Source organism: Pygocentrus nattereri, chromosome 2, assembly GCF_015220715.1.
Source record: "Pygocentrus nattereri isolate fPygNat1 chromosome 2, fPygNat1.pri, whole genome shotgun sequence".
NCBI classification, from domain to species: domain Eukaryota; kingdom Metazoa; phylum Chordata; class Actinopteri; order Characiformes; family Serrasalmidae; genus Pygocentrus; species Pygocentrus nattereri.
Window position 1 is genome coordinate 47,243,173 of NC_051212.1, and position 18,244 is coordinate 47,261,416.

General features: G+C 39.1%; 1 protein-coding gene across 1 annotated transcript in view; it reads right to left on the reverse strand.

Annotated features, from left to right (window-relative positions):
• xpr1b (xenotropic and polytropic retrovirus receptor 1b) overlaps positions 1 to 18,244 on the reverse strand; it is a 50,135-nt gene that overhangs the window by 23,925 nt on the left and 7,966 nt on the right. The window lies entirely within an intron of this gene.

An 18,244-nucleotide genomic window follows, 5' to 3' on the forward strand; every position in this document is an offset into this window, starting at 1 on the left:
TATAGGGGTTTAAAATGACCATCTATTTGACTGGAAATAAGACAGTTACCGACTCATACGACGCCCACCTTCTGAATGTAGCTTATGAAACATGAAAGATATGAAGAATATGACAAAGTGCACTGTGGAACCACCGGTGGTTCCAAGGGGTTTAAGAGCCTATGAAGAAAAAAGGAATGCCTTTGGATTCGTCTTGTATTGTAAGAGAAGAAGATGAATTATGTTTCGTAAGATATTCTTTGGCATTGGAGTAGTTTTTTTCCCATTGTGGCAGTTCGACATCTAAAGGGGTTCAAATGAGGGTGTTACACTGTGGTCCTTGTTGGGCTGTTTGTTCGTCTGGGTCTCTGCTCTTTCAAGGCCCCACTTTAACTATTATGGGTGTGCACTCCAACAAATTTTGAGTATTCCTGAATGTAAGAGTTCATATCTGGTTAATTGTGACAACAGACAAGAAAAAAATGGATTATGACGGAAATGAAGGTAGAGCTGCCTACTGCTGTAGGTGACAGCACTGGTGTTGCACTAAAACTTAGCGTTACTTAGCAGGAACACAAGTCCACTAAGGCAGCGGTCACCAGTCCTTCTACTGGATATCTACAGTGCCCAAAAGTAGTAGCCTACTGGGACATTTCTATCATTTGTTTCTTAGAATTACATACTTTGTTAATGTACTATGGAATTTGTGCTGTACTATATTTAGAAGCACATACATTATATCTTTTAAATCAATACCTTGAGTCCAACCGCACAGTAGCACACTAGATAACCTACCTAACCTTCCATTTTGCTCAAAACAAATATTGGCCCACTAACCCAAATGCACATGTTCAAATCAGAGATCGTCAGCTCTACTTCAAGCCAGCTGATTTCATCAAGATACTGCCTTAGAAACTATAATATTGAGTTGAATGGCTATCTGAACCTGTTTTGCTTGTTGCCAGCACTAATTCCTGGAAAGAGAAAGAATGTGTTCAAAACCTGCCAATCAAACAAGACAATCCAACAAGTCTGGCTGAGCATAAGCTGCGCAAACTGAGGTACTTCACAGTCATTTAAAAGAAGGAACACACTAAAACACCAACATACATGAAAGACAGATGCCTTATTCCATTATTGTCGACTTTTACTCCACTTTTCAGTTCATTACTGGGATCTTTTTGAGCTTTAGTTAGCAAATTTGGTCATTCCTGCTGGCAGTTCTAACTTTTCTCCTGAATACAAAAGAAAAACGATGACTTTTGCTTGAAATGTAATAAATAAGCAATGTATAAATTGTGCCCCAAGGCTACTTTTGGTCACTGTACCTTCCTGCAGGCTCCAACCTGAATCGACCCCACACGCTCCACATAATTACTACCTTCTGAAGTCCTTGATTAGCTGAAAGTGGGATGAGGTGAAACCTACAGGAAGGTAGAGCTCCCAAAGGAGGGTTGGTGACCGCTGATCTAAGGTTTTGCTCTGAAATGGGGAGTTTGAATACCAGACGGGACCAAAATATGGCAATTACTGGCACGTTATCAGGTCACAGATATTAGCCGATATTACTGTCCTAGTACAAGCCCTAGTACAGTACAACACATTGGCATCTATTACCATATTCCAGAAGAATCTCTGCACGCTTACACCTGTTACAGTCATACATCGCCTGATCTATACTGCTGTAAACACCCTGTACAGTGACACAATAAAAATACGGAGCATATCGATATCGAACAATATGAATTTTGTTTATCGTCATGACATTTTTGGCCATAACGCCCAGCTCTAATGTAACTGTTTACTGTTTGTATCTGTCCATTTACGTAAGCACCGCTTATTCTATGACAAATGTATCATACACAAGTGTACTTGGCCAATAAAAGTGATTCTGAAGCCTGATAAAGGAAAAAATGATTGCATTCTTCATATTTTTGATGTCTGAAAAGGAAACCTGGACAGGTTATTTCCAAATACGTCAGTAACCATGACTGCAAGGCTCGTGCTGCAAGAACAATGTTTTCCATGGCATGACAAACACAGCATCAGCTTCCATAAAAAAAGAAAAGTAGAAGAAGTAAATAAATAAAAATTTACAAAACATTCTCACATTGTTTGAACATTATTTCATGCTGCTCATTAACATGTTTGACTGGCAAATCATTTCTCCATTTCTTGATAAGAACGGAAGAGTCCAGAATTCCTTTAGAAAGCTAAGCACTGCATTAAAGAACTTGGCGTACAATGACTAGAAGCAAGATACCCACTTATCAAAGCAGGCTTATCAGTTTTGTTAGTTATCAATGATAAGAAATGTACAGAAACAGCTTAGATAAACAAACGGCAGGAGGTAAAACTGAGCGGTGCCTGGTGAGGCCGATTAAAGTGACAGTGCCCAGAGTGGCCAAGAGTTGTGTTGCGTGTGCTTTTTCTTGACGATGCGGTTCTAGGCCTATCATGGAGTTCCTGGGTCATGGAGTAATGTCGCAATGGCATGAGACAACATCATATGACTGGAGGGCCCACGAGGAAAGAAGAGAGCAGAGAATCAATGCAGGTCAGTGGAGTATTCAAATGATCTGCACAGCCTTTTCTTCTTCACTGTCCTCATTCAAATGAACTCAGACCGGCTGACCGGCTGGCAAGACACACTGCTGCTTATCAACAGAAGTGCTTATTGAGGGACATAGAGACGCACAGTACTTGATGTTACTCCCCAAATGACAACACAATCATGGAAAAATGATACGTGAAATGCAGAAAGGCTTTAAAAGAACCTATATAATGTGAAATTTCGCCTGCTCTGCACAACAAAGGTTTCTCTGCAAGTTAAATCTAGTTGATATAATATCCAATATTCCTCAAGATATTATTATTGACAGCTTATAAAATTGTTTCAATTATTTCTAGATATGTTTTACTTGTATTGAGCAATTTTAAGTAAAATTCTCTCACTATAAATATCAGCAGATAATTTTGCTTATTTAAAAAAATGTGCTTGAAACAAGCAGAATTATCTGCCAATTTAGTGAGAATTTTACTAAATTACTTTAAAAAGTAAAAAAACATCTAGAAATAAGTTAAAGAATCTTATACCATTCGTCTCTCAAAATTAGAAATATGAGATAGAGATTTGATTAAGGATGATTTTTCTTGTTGTGATATTTTTTGCAGTGTGCTTCTGTAAAACAATGGTTTTATGAACAGTACGGTGCAAAAATCAGAAAGAACCTTTCATTTATATAATCTCCAGTCAAATGGCCATTAAGTGCGAGTTATTCATTTTTCAGGAGGCATTTCTGAGGACACACAAAATGAGAAACAACCACACCAGACCTGGCTGACCACCAGTATAGTCACCATCGGATAAACAGTACTTAAAGTACCATTTCAGATTTGTGGATTTGGTGACCTCTGTGGTGTAAACATGTAACTGCATGTACAGAACATTTTATAACGCGGGAGTTCAAAGAGAACTCCGTCAAAACTTCCGAGAACGTGAGTGAATGATCTATTGTCGTTAGTATAACATTAATTTTGCATTTGAGACCTAAACGTCAAAACGGGACCTTCTTTTTAAAGTCGGTGTGTGTGACATTAAATCAAAGACGTATAACTGGGTGTGAAATAAATCAAATCTGACACCTCTGACTTTTAAATGATAGTTTCAGGCTTTACTGTGTGACTCAGCAGTGGACATTTAGCCTATTTATACCTCCTGAGTCAGTAATTCTGCTTCTTTCAACTGTAACAAAAAAAAAAGTTTACATCACTGACTGTGCTAATATGCACTTAATAATCTGATAACTGCAGAAAATCTGATTTTGCTGGTAGTCTGATCAATGCGTTTCTATGCACTTGAGTTATCAGATATTGGGGAAACTGGGTCAGACAGTAATCAGATTTCTGCTTTCCAACTGGCCAATAAACTCACAGAAGAACATGTGATGTAAACATAACATAAAAACCAAATCATGCTTATTTTTCAAAAACATTGCACCACTTAACCTGAAAATATGAACATACATCATCTAGAAGTGAAGAATATTTAAACCCTTAATTCCACTAAGCATGTATTTGGTTTCCACAAGTGTTTTGCTGCGTCTCACAGCGGCGCTGCTCGCTTATTTCCGGTACCACTGTCTGTTTTGCACACGCTCAGACTGACAAATCTGAAAGAAATCAGAGTAAGAGTTCACATGCACTGAGAAATCTGATTACTGAGCTAAAATCCAGCCTCTTTATCAGATTTCTAGACCGTACTCTGATCTAAGAAATTAGAGTATGCTGCTTACATGACCATTTGAATAATTAGATCAACTGATTATGATCATATTATTGAGTGCATGTAAACAAACTGACTGAATGTGTTTGGGAGTTGGATAATGAGAGGCATCAAGTGCAACCAACTTCGAAAACTGAACTTTGGAAGTGTGGAAAAATATCCCTGCAGACTTCCATAAAAACTAACAGCGAGTCTCCTGAAAACACTGGAAGCTGTAATAAAGGTGGACACATCTCTCTGTGTAATTTTGTGCTAAATGTTTTCTACTTTTCCCTCCCAACACTGAAAGATGCCGGTTTTGACTGGAAAATATGTAAATAAAGGGTTGTTTATGACACAAAATTATATGGAAATATTGTTACATACCAATAAAAGTTTACAAAACCTCCTGTAGGTTCCCTGCTCCATGCAGCCAATATATGGAAACCCAGGTGAAAAGCACTGTTTTGAATTCATCATGGTTGTCATGTCACAACTATGAACCCAATTACATGTGTGCTGATAGCTGTGGAAGTGCACTTATGATTCACCTCCATTCAACCCAGCAGTTTAGCACCACCCATTCACATTAAAGTGATGAGGGGTTCTGAAGACAGTCTACAGTTACTGGATTAAACGTTGTGCTGTTTCTGGATGTCAGGAAGCAAATACAGCCACTCTCACAGCCACTCAGTCCATACTTTTTTATGAAATGAAGCCCAACACAGAGTAGCCAATCAGAACAAACATCATTTATATGCCTCAGTCTTAGACGCATTCACACTCTTTAATCCTAAGGCATAAAGGGAGGACCAAATAGCCATTTTCAAAAATAATTACAACTGTGTCCTAAATAGAACTATACAAATTTTATAAGAGGACTTTAGGGCTAAGGCATCTTTTTAACGAGAGAAATGTCAAATACGGCTCCTAAAGTTATTCTAAAATGGAACATTTTGGCATATTATACTAAACGGATTTTAGTATATTAGGTTTCCTTTGCTATTTGATGATTCGTTGCTGTTCTCCTCTAAAGGAGAGAAATCTGTGCTACTCCGGCTGAACATGTGGTTTGAGATGTTTCTCTAACCCAGCTCTGAGAAATAGTCCTCCATGGGAAGGGAGCTGTAGCTTTGTAAAGGCCTGCGCTGTGGGTTAGAGCACCCCGACGGGAGTCCTTATGCCGCGAGTTCAGAACTGGAGCGGTTTAGGTAACCCTCCGAGTGAGGACCGCAAATGGGTCAGCGTGCCTAGCCCAGAGTGTAGACGAGGCCTCATACGAGCTCGATTACGTACGAGCGCTGCGGGGCTGGAGGGATAGGGCTCGAATGCTTTCTCACACAGCTGGAGCTTCAGGGCAAGAGCTAGGGTTGCAAATTACTCTGAGAAACATGCACAGTTGTCTGCTTCTGTGAACTCAAGAGCTTATAAACAAGTGTGGGATTTTAAGACTCTCAAAAACTCTGTACTAGAGACCAGCGAAGTACATTCTTATTCTAATTTTGATAGTCAAGTATCTGTAATGCGTTATATTCGGATATTCAGCAATGTGCAAAAGTCAGAAACCACCCTTTATTTACATCTGTCCAGTCAACATGGCTATTAAGCAGTGGCTGTAAACTTGAGTTAAAGGAGGTAAATATTACTCCAGTAAAAGTAGAAGTTCCTCCCTTTAGACTTCCATTTGAGTAAAAGTACAAAGGTATTTGCCTTCAAATGTACTTACGTATCAAAGTAAAGGTACTACAAGATTAATTACATTAAATTAGTTCCAAGTTTAAGTTGAATAAAAACTGGCTTTAAACTCAGGATCACAGATGAGCTCCTTTACTATGTTGATCTGTAGGCCTCTGTTCATAAAAATAAACCAGCCCAAACTAATTTACTATAAAATGAAATGGTGTTTGTAGAAATTCAGAAAAAAGCCGCGTCAGTCTCGACTGCATATGTGGACATATTTCTATATTGAGCTCTATTTACACAAAGTTAGGTTAGTTCATCATTTATGTTGAACAGACTCTCCCAAAGTTTTACGCTGCTGCGCTGACGTTGAACCGCGTGCTGCACTGGGTCGGTATGACCAACAGGTCAAAACCAGCTCTAAACAAAGTGACCGCTGGGCCCTGATTGGTGCTCTGGCTTTGTGCTTCTTTCATTTTGACATGTTACGTTTTTGTACACACAGGAACCAAAAGGAACGACAGATTTCTCAGAATGTAGGAGGAAAAAGTCGGATATTAGACTTTGAAATGTCGTGGAGTGAAAGGAAAAAGTCGCCCAAAATGGAAAAACTTCAGTAAAGTGCAGAAACACAGATACTCTACTTATGTACAGCAATGAATTACATTTCATTACTGTCCACTGCTATTAAGCACATTATTCAGTGTCAAAATTACACAACTATATAATATTTAAAGCCTTTCTGCTTTCCACCTTTATTACAGCTTTCATTCTTTTAGGAGACTTGCTTTCAGTTTTGCAAAGGAACCTGCAGGGGTTTTACCACACCTCCAAAGTTCAGTCTTAAAAGTTGGTTGCATTTTCTGCCCCTCACAACCCAAAGGCCAGTCCATTGTTCTGAGAACACCGGCATCTTCTATAGCTGACAGTCAATATCTGCTCATTAACAAGCAGTATAGTGTGAAAGTCAGAGACCATTCTTCACTCATTATTCATTTTACTGGAGATTTTTTTTCTGAGGATACTGTCTCCAAAACTAGTTTAAAAAAGTTATTAAAAGCTACAGAGAAAATAAGCCTCCTAACAACCACCTGGAAGACCTGGTAGACACCAAAACTGCCCCCCATCAGAGCTGCTTCAGATCTGAAAACATCCACAGGAGTTTCTGTCCATCGTTCCACTGTGAGAAGACAATTCAGTGCTGTGGGTCTGAAAGGATGTGTAGATGTCAAGAAGAACCTCAGTGAGAAAATAAACTTAGAACAATGGAGTGTCCACCCCAGAGTCCAGACCTAAAGATCACTGAATCACTTACACTACTACCAAAAATTTTGAAATGACAAGTAGTTGTTGAGGATTTTTTGTTATTTTCTGTTAATCATACATATTTTTTTTTCCCTGATGCTGAAATGAAGAACTTGAATGGCCGTTTTGACTGGAGCATAATTAAACGAAGGGTGACTCTGTTGAGTCCGGGACAGCCCTAAACTTTGCTGCAACCACCCCAGGCCTCATCGTCAGAGGCTCTTGAGGTAACGGGCGCTCCAGCAGACTTTGGTCGACAGAGTGAGAAACCACTCATCTTCGCGGCGAAATTTTGAGCGTATGATCTCACCGTTAACCAGAGCAGGACTGTCATAATAACGTGCGTAACTTTGCGCCCAAATGTCATGAAATGAGGGGTTGAGGTTCTCAGCCACCTCCGCAATCAGTCCTTTGGCAGCTCACGTCATCGCCACAAGCGCCGCTCGGTCGACCCGAAGCGTTGCTGCAGCTCCAGTCTTCCAGGTGCTCGCGCATTCTAAATCTGAAATGATCACCGTTAACTATGCTTAACCAGCACCCCTAAAAAAAGCATAAACAGTCAGGGAAAGCAGATTACTGTTATTTACAGATAATTACAGCCGACCTGATCCCACGTCTTTGAAGAAGCCTGAACGCGTTGTGGCCTCGCTGCCATCTCAAACAGAGAAAAGGAAAACAAAACAAAGTAGCGGCAGCATCTGGACGAGCATGTGGGTGTGATATTTGAGTGTGTGTGTGTGTGAGCAGTTCTGAGTGTGTCTGAACATGAGAATCGTTGTTTATCTGACAGCTTTGACCTTTAATGAAAGCGTATTTGTCAGGACTGTCCTCCACAAGCTTTCCACTGCACATCAATCTGAAGGGAAATCACAGACAATAAATGGGTCAACTTTACTGCTACTGGTCTGCTGTGGCTGGGAGGGTGAGTCAGCCACAGCTCGATGGCCACAGGGAAGGCAGTGGTACCCGATTCACCCCAAATATGGAAGACTTAGGCTTAGCATAAACATGGGTTCATCCCTTGTACAACCACTACTCTGTGTCACACCAAAACAAGCAGACATTCTATTGCTGCAATAGCAGGTGGTCCTCAGTTACTTTCTCCATTACTTAGGCCTATTTATCACATGCTTATGTGTATTTAATCACTGTCATTACAGGTCTGCCAGTATTTATACAATTACTAACCAATTATATTAAGTAATCCATTGATTACTGTGATGATGATTAATAGGGCGATATTTAATTTTTTCATTAAAGGCCAAACTACCAAAAATGGACTTTGTACTTTGTAATGATTGTATGTAAAAGTTTGAACACAGCTGGTCAAATTGCATGTTTTGTTGCCTTTCTAAGTGAAAACAAGTTAATACATACTGTAGGGTGAGCGAAACGAATCATGCCATTATCCTGAACTTTTTTGTGCACTTTCTATTTGCTGAGTTTAACATACTAGAAAAAACTAAACAAAAACTGTGGCATAACTTTTGCACAGGCCACGTTTTATGTTGTTTTTTTTCTCTTCAATATGTTAAATTCAGCTAACAAGCAGAAATTTTCTTTAAATGTGCAGACGAATGGGATGCTTATTTTCAGTCGGAGTAAAAATAAATAAATAAATAAATAAATAAAACACGCACATTTCACCAAGGACACCAAAACTTTTGCTTATGACTGGAACTAAGCAAAAACTAGCAGTTGTGTTCGGTTCTCACACAAGGTATAACACTGCTTAAACACAGACATGAGGCATATAAGAAGCTTGTAACAAACATTCATACTCTGAGTGATGCAGTTTTACATTGAAAGCCTAATGGAACATTATTGGAGCAGCCTGTTAAACTGTTCAGTCTAGACCTAGTTAAATACCTAAGACCTAATACTTCATTGCCATTTATAACGGCAAACATCTCATTTTACTTCATAAATGGACCATTCGATGGAATTTGTTCAAATTGCGGTACTGCAGTAAAAAGCAATAACAGAGCTTATTTACAAGGATTGAACTATTAAATATTTTACCTAGTTTCTTAAATGAGATAGCAATAAAAAAAAAGTACAAAATCACCATTTATAGGGTACTTTTTATGAAGTTTGCCCCAAACCCTAACCACTAATCTTACACATGTAAATAATACTTTTTTGTTTCTTTTTTTAAAGACTTTAAAATTTTTAAAGTGAAGCTGAAAGATTGAGATTTACCATGAGTTTACTTTTTAAATCAAATAAAAATAAATAAATAAACTACAAAAATTATTACGCAAAACTTATTTTAGCCACACCCCTGCATTTTAGAGCAGGAAGTACGACTGCCCCTCATGGCCCTACAATAAGCAGATAGATCACTGAGTTTTGATAATAGTGAGTAGCGAGTCATTGATGAGATCCTGCTGGTGTGGGTTTCCTCTCTTTCTGTGACGGTTACAAAAGTAATGTATGCGAGAACAACTCCTCTTAGTGGAAAACCTTCAGCGGACCAAAGACCTGTGGTTACCCTGTTAATCATTCAAAATGTTAACCAATTAAAAAGCAGATTCATTCAGAATGTAAGAACATATTTCACTCAATCAACTGTAATCGAGTAATTGTGACAGCTCTCGTTATAACATTTTACAAATACATAACTTGTGCTTTCATTTTACAGGTGTACAGTAATAAACCGTAGCTCATCAGCTCATGTACACTGTCCTCATCCTCATTAAATCACTGGTCATTGTCTGAGCTGGTTCAAGTGAGTCAGGCTGTCTCCTTTCTTTTCTAGCTTATAGTATGAGTTATTTCCTGGCTTCATCCCTGGCAGTTACAAACAGCTGCAGGGGAACATAAGATATAAAACCATTTGTGTTAGATCTGTAGACAGACTGCCCAACTGGACAGACCAGACCACTGTACTAATTTGCACGTCTATGTGCGCACAATAAACATCATTATGCATCTCGGTCTAGAGAATTCTCTGCTTTGCACACAAAAAAAATGACAACAAGGCACAGCAGTGTCTTGCTTGGTCTTGCTTGTCGCTGCTTGGTTTAGACCCAAAAACATCCAGGCAAGAGAGGCTCTCTGCGGTCAGAAACTGACCACTGATGAAGGGCTACAGGATGCTAACACAAATTGTGCATAAACATATGGGCTACAGTCTCTAACTGCACACCAGCAAGGTAGAGCAACAAGCAAGGGCTTTCTAATAAAACGGCTAACCAGTTTACAAGTCATTAAAAGAACGAATGCAACAGTGACAGTGATAAACCTCTAAACACAGCCAAAAGGGCTGAGCCCTGCACATTTACACAGACGCACAAACGTAAGGACTTCTCTGCTGAGAAATTAGTCCACAGTTGTCGATAATGACATCATGAACTCCGTAAGTGTAACAGTGTGTTCACACAAAGCGGCGCAGTGAGATGCAACACTGTTTTTGTGCCTGACAGCAAAACATGCACTTAGTCATGTCCACACAACACCATGATCTTTAGTGAAAAATACTGTGACGTCACCATAATAGCACACTCTCATGGCTCATCAACAACATCTGTGTTTTTACCATAAACAAAAAAGAAACACCTGAGAAAACAGAGCAAATTCATCCACTGAATCTTTAGTAAGGCTGTAAAACAGAAGACCAGAAACCCTTCGTTCTCAATCATGTACAGGCAAAGGATGGTTTTTCTGAAAGCTAGTATGGGTGCATTCATACTTTTAGCTCAGTTCTCTTGGTCCAGATCAAAGTTGAAACTGATGCACTGTTGCATTTTGGTTCTGGTTTGCTTAGTGTTCACTGAAGCAATAGAACACAAGAGGCAGTGTGTTATTGTTAAATAACCACAGCCGTGACGTTAATCGTGATGACACGTGACCTTGAGTGTTCTATTGCTTTTACACAACAGTTCATTAAACAAAGTAAGAAATGAATAAACTGGGCTGTCAACGCGGCATTTACTGTTTTAAATGTTCGCAGTTCCTTCCGCCAATTTATAGCTCCTTAACAAGCAGCTTGTGACTACGTCACAGTAACGTGGTCCACCCACTCGCTGCAGAGCTGGCAGTTCGTTCTCCAGCTCCTTACACTAAATACCCAAACTGTCGTCACCACAGAGCAGCTTTTCAGTCGGCTTTTTCAGTCTGTGACAGAAGAACCTCCACAACCTGGAATCACCCCGAAATGAACCCAATACCATTCGCCAAACGTGTCGTCTGATCTTCAGAGTCTGACAAAATCAGACTGAGCCATAAAACTCACCCAATATCAAGTTCAGCTCAGTTTTGTCATTTTTTGCTAGGTCATTATTAATGTTGCTTCATTCCAGCCAGTCTGTAAAGCTTCTTACAGCCCATTTAGTTTGGTGAATGGTGTTGGGTTCGTTTCTGGTTGTTTAGCTGGTTGTTTAGCTTCCGTCACAGCTGCTGACTGAAAAGCTGCTCAGCAGTGACCACAGTTTGGGAATTTAGTGTTGTCTCATCTTCAGAGTCGGACCAAATCGGCTATTGGTCAAATGTGACCTTAAAAGCGTCCGTTTTCTGTTTGTGGCAAAGTAAGAAGTAAAAATGTTCAGACTGCCTGAGCGTCTCCTACAGCTGTCAAAGTCGTTGCTTAGCAATGCCATCTCATGTGATACAGTGATACAGTGTTTGTGAAAAAACCACAATGTTATGGCGAAATGACAGCACACTTCTCCATCAATCAGCTTGCGAGGCTGGAACTAACTCCAGTTGTACTGTTGTATAAACTGACATATTTAACACTGAACCAATGTAAACAAGGTCACATTTGTAGAACAACTTTGTAGCACAACTCAATGGGCAGATTAAAATCCTTATAATAGCCTTAGGCATCTCACTGTTTTTACAGTCCTGTGGCCACTGATGAAGGACTAGAGGATAACCAACACAAACTGTGCAGCAGCAGATGAGCCATTACATCTAAAGGTGGACTGACAAGGTAGGAGTGTCTGACAGAGTGGACAGTCAGGGGACATAGTGCTTAAAAACTCCAGCAGCACTGCTGTGTCTGATCCACTTGTACCAGCACAACACACCCTAACACACCACCACCACGTCAGTGTAACTGTAGGGCTAAGAATGGCACACCACCCAAATAGTACTTGCAGGTCCATGGATGTCCTGGCTACTGAAGAACAGGGTAAATGGGGGCTAACAAAGTATCAGAGAAACAGATGGACTACAGTCTGTAACTGTAGAACTACAAAGTGCAGCTATACAGTAAGAGGAGCTGATAAAATGGACAATAAGCGTAGAAACAAGGAGGTGGTCGGAATGTTATGCCTGGTCGGTGTACGTGCATGCATGATCAGCTCCTCTCACTACCAATATGGGTTTGGCTGCAATAATAATTATAAATGCAGTATTATGACAAGTCACATCCATGACACAAAGTCCAATTTAACTTTATTTTGCCACCTTAAATGTCTGGCAACGCTAAGTGCAAGTTAGGAAATGTCAACATTATTAACGTTAAATATTTCCCCAAGGTTGGCAGGTCTGTGTTAAGTTAACTCAGCTCCAGCTTCCACATCAACCCCAGCCTGTTTACCTAAATTCTGCATTTCATTCTTTTGCATTCATGCATTAGTAACCCCACAGATATACATGTTTATCTGTAAAGCTAAAGGTAAACGTAGTCCCAATTGACAATCGGCATTAGCTCACAATTCCCATATCTGTGATCACCCCCCCGCCTGGGATGTGTGTTGACTTTGGGAGGTTTTTCTGATGGAGGGAGAGACCCAGAGGACTGAGACAGCACTTTTTAACCTCCACATGAAACAATTAAATGAGAAAGCAGGTACTTTAACTCAAGCGCTTCATTTCCTTCTGCTTTTAATTAACAACAACAAAAAAAAACCCCATCTGAACATTAGGAGCGGAGAACAGACAGGGTTATGTAATTAATCTAGGGATGTGTGAGCGCACACCTGAGAGTGGACAGCTGCAGGCAGGGATGATATAACTGTCCACAATAACACTAGTGCAATTTCATGCATGAGGGTATTTTCAAAAATACCGTCTTATCATGTTGTAAGCAGTCATTTGTGAGAGAGACTAATTTGAATCAGACTGGATTTAGTAAGTACTGCCATTATGAATATTTGGAATGTCCATTTTAATAACTTGGGCTTTATTTCTCCATCTTTCATTTTCATCAAGAACCAAAGACTGTATTTTTACCCATAAATAGATACATAAATAAACCAGTTGTCATATGCGCCTCTGCTATAATAATGGAAATCATTAATGTAGCTGTATATTGATACATTTACAGGTGCTTTTTTTGTAAACTGCAGTTCCGGTGCCTAGAAAAGATGCAACTTCACTCCCATCTGCCATTCCAGTTTAGGTCAGGTCAATATAAAGACTACATACTAAAAATGCACATGCAAATGCTATGTAAATAAATAAATGAGAACTCAGAATTCATAAAACTCAGAATTCATTAAAAAAATGCATTTTCTAGGCATTAAACACTTGTTTCTATATATTTGTTCTCAATACTACCAATACAGAAAAAACTAATGATGCATACATTTCATAATTAACCACAACGTTCAGTCTGTTCATTAGTTTCCGATTGGTGACAAACAGCTTTATACATTTCTACATCCTTATTATGATGGACAGCGCAAAGAGGTCGGTGTATTAGCTCAATTCCATTTCAAGTGAAACAACTTCAATAGGTTCTTCAAGATTGTTAACGTAGTTACTTCATTCTTTTTTTATTTACAGTAGATCATATATTTAGGAGTCAGCTAATCCAGTCAGATAGCAGATCTTTGTCTCTGTCTCAAATTTGTGGCGGCTAAACAGCAAGTAAAGAAAATAAAGCGCAACTCAGTTCTGCTTGTATGTTGTCATCTTTACTTTGGGTATGAAACTGTAATGAATCTAGTACAAAAGAACAGAACTGTGAACATAACATGTACTGACTCTGTCTGAGAATTTGTGGTCAGTTTGCTTAGCCACTTGCCTTCTTCTCTGAAGCCATTTTGCCTGAGGCTGTTTGAAACAACTGGTCTCGCCTGATAAACGAGAGCTGAGACGACATTTTCCCAAGGCTATAAACAGGCAAGTTATCTGGATGCGGCACAGAGCATGTTTTACCAGTGCAGTGAATTTGTAGAACAATCTATGTACAATAAATTTGGTAGAATATAACACCACCCAACATTTAAAAGTTTTAAAAACAAATAAATAAATGTCCAACATAAGAGTTTTTAACTGTCACTGGGGGCTGTTACTATGGAAATACCATAATATGGATTCTCCTGGTTTTATGCAGAAATATTTTTGTTTAAAACAGTGATAAATAAGCCTTCAACTCTTGATTCTGAAAGCATATTTGGCTTTTCATAATCCAGAAAAAAAAAGGTTGGACAGCCGCCACATCTTTTCAAACTGCTTTTAAAATGTGTAGGCTCCAGAAATCTTGGACTTTTATGCAACATCGGACAATTCTGCAGCAATTTTGACACATTCCTATGATTTTTACCAGTAACCTATAATTCATACGATCATCTAGTAAGGTACATCCAGTAAGTATATCTTCCTTTCCATTTCTTTTTCAACTGAAAAACTTGTGTATATGGTAAAAAATGAATATACACTCCCATCAAAAAATGGGCCAAGCTCAAGTTGGCAAAACATTACATTTTTAATGGTCTTAATAACAAATCACATAAAATTTTCAATATTTTCCCACTCACCACTGATGGCGTCAAACAATTTAAAAACACTGCCAAGTTAGTTTGCCTTCAATGCAAGATCGAATATGTTCTATATTGTTTAAATATGGAATCTGACCAGCCCAAATCCATAAGTAAAATCATTTTATTTTGGGCTTTGCCATTTTTTTGCAGAAGCATGTATACTATGCTGAAATGGATTACCATGATTACCATCACCTTTCAACTTTGACCACAAATTTTACAAATTCTTTTAATATAACAGACCCTTCCCACTATATAGATCATAGTATGTACGACAGATTGACCAAATCACACTGTAGTCATGTCGTCACACTATGTAAAAAATTATCTAAATGTTATCTAAAAAAAAAAAATCCAAAAGATTATAAAGATTGTGGTTTAGCCTAATTACTGTCAAGATATTTTATATAATGATGGCTGGTAAGCCACTGGTCTAGGTAGCATGAGATGTTCTTCTGCTAGCACATCTGCTCCACGTTGCTTAGCAACCGTGACAAAGCTCCATAGATTTCCATTCAGCCTATTGTTCCTCACACTGCAGCATCCAGAGCAGCCAGTACTCATCTCTGCTTATTTGCCTTTAACAAGTTCAAATATGAAATTCAAGCGAAACCAGGCCTTCTACAACATATCCTTTACAATACTCCTTTTAAAAAGGTGTGGAAGTTGTATATAATCCTTCCACGCTGTGACACATATCTGCGTAAAACGTTATTTGTGGTTAATGTTATTTTTTCCGCCTGCGAGTCCACAGTGACAACAGGCCCATTCCCATTTCTTATTTTTACCCCAACCTCGTGCTTTCAAGCGTCACCTTGCCCCTTGGAACTGAGTTACAAGGGATAGTGGCTGAAATGAGACCCTCAAATAAAGAGCATCACTTCATTAACAGCTACTAGCGCTGCTCTGTAGGCGACCCTGCCCATCTGCAGTGACAGCAGAGGAGGGGAAAGTTTGGGCTTTAGTTGTGATAGTGGATATGAAGCTGAAGAATGCTATTCTCCTGCTTCTCGTTCTAATTTTCCTGTTCCACCTTAAATGGAGCAGCAGTTACATTCTGGAACTTCACTACTTAAGGTGGAAATTTAGCTAGTTAGCTTTAGAGACCTTAGCATACTATTAGTGATTTTTTATGCTTGTTATGAAGTAAAGGACCATAATACACTGAAACTACATTAAACTGAGACAAAACAATGGTTGTCATTTTTAATGTAGACACTACATTTGTGGGTTTCTCTGGTCGCTTGTGCAGCCATCTTGCCAGTTTTTCTTATTTTCTCATGACAATATCTGGACTGTGCCTCCACTCGGAGGGCCATGTAGCCCCAACACTTCACCCTACCCCTCCATCCCAACAAAAATCAGGACACCCTACTCGTAGGCATGTGCGAGCACAATGGAGAGCTAAGTGGTAGGGGCTAGGAGTGAAATGGGAATGGGCCTTAGAGTCACTACATTTTGATGGCAGATGACAGGAAGCCAAGAATTTTCCCTTTTAAATGATCTCTGAAGCCATTTTGCCTGAGGCTGTTTGAAACGACTGGTCTCACCTGTTGAACGAGAGCTGAGACGAGATTTTCGCAAGACCAACATCATTTTCAGCCTAAAAACCCAACATTTAAAAGTTTTAAATGCTAATGTGTGGGGAATACTGCTGTCTTACTATGGAGTGGACTAAAAATAAACCAATAAATATCCAACATAAGTTAGTTTTTACCATCACTGGGGCTGTTACTATGGAAATCCTCCTGGTTTCATGATAAAATATTTTGTTTAAAACCGTGATAAATAAGCCTCCAGCTCTCACTAAAGCATATTTGGCTTTTCATAACCCAGAAAAAAAACAATGGAAAGTTTAATACATGGTTTTTCGTGGGAGGGGGCTTAATCAGTCAGGGATGGGGCTTTAGAGTCATTCCATTTTGATGGAAGATTATAGGAAGCAAAGAATTCTGTCATTTAAATGATGATAAAGTGTACTGTGCTCAACATGAACACTATATACCTCCAGGGCACCCCGCACTCAGATGCACCTAACCAGGTTTGGAGCAAGAAGGACTGTGTGCCTGATCCCAAGAGCACCAAGCCCACAGTGACCATGATTGGGGCTACATCTCTGCAAACAGTGCTGGAGCATTACACGTCACTGAAGCAAATGGAGTGATGTTGGGGGAGATTGTAGAGGAGAATTTAATCTCATTAGCCAAGAAACTGAATCTGGGGAGAAGACTGTCGCTTCAACAAGACAACGACCTCTAACATACGACCAAAATAATGATTTTAAATAAGACTGTGAAGGTGTTTGCATGGCCTAGCTAATCTCCTGAATCCTTTGAAGATTTATGGAGGATTTTGAAATTCCAAGTCCATCAGAGGCGCCCTTGTAACCTCACAGCCAGGAATAATGGGCTAAAACAGAACCACAGTGCTGCAAGATGTTAATTACCCCTGACCGTAGATGTCTTGAAGCTGTAACTGCTAACAGCGGCTTTGCAGCAAAGTACTAACATATAAAAAGACCGATTTGTGGTGTCTGAACACTTTTTCCCTCCTATATCTAGTTTGTTGTAACTTTGAAGTGAATATATGCATTGGAAATATTCTTATTAAATAACAGAAGTATTAAATAACAAAAAATAAGTGTTTGAATAATTGTTTTTCCTCACTGTAGCACAAAAGAGGGGTCCACAAGTCTAAAAAAACTTTTTGGTACAATATAGAACCTTGAAAAGAGTGTAATCACAAAAACATTCGTAACAGGTGACTGATTTCTGTATGATTCAGAATTATCGGGAATTGTTGAAACTGTTTAAACACTACATCAAACTAATCTTAAAAGAAAGAAAAATTCTGGTTGTCCTTTTAACCCTCTATTGCACACAATCAGAGCAATTAAAAAAAAAATTAAAATTCACTTTTTTGCATAAAACGTTCTTTGATTTACTTTTTCAGACCCGATTATTAAATTCAAAAACATTTAGAAGAAATAACGTGTGCAGGGGTCTTTGTGGAGTACGTTGCCTTGAGTCAACCTTGTGAGTAATAGAGCCGTGTCGCCCGAAGTGGTGAGACCCATCTTGTGACGGGCTTAAACCATTCCACTGTCGCACAATGTTGCTTCTAGGCAACGAACATATTTCAGCAAATTCTTATAAAACAATGATACTGAATCTTTAAAATCTGCCCACTAGGAGATCATATGACCAAGTACATGCCTTTTACTGACTCCCTCTATTGTTAACCCCGTCATTGCCTTAAAATATGAATTATGTTATTGTAAACTGAGGAAAATTAGTCT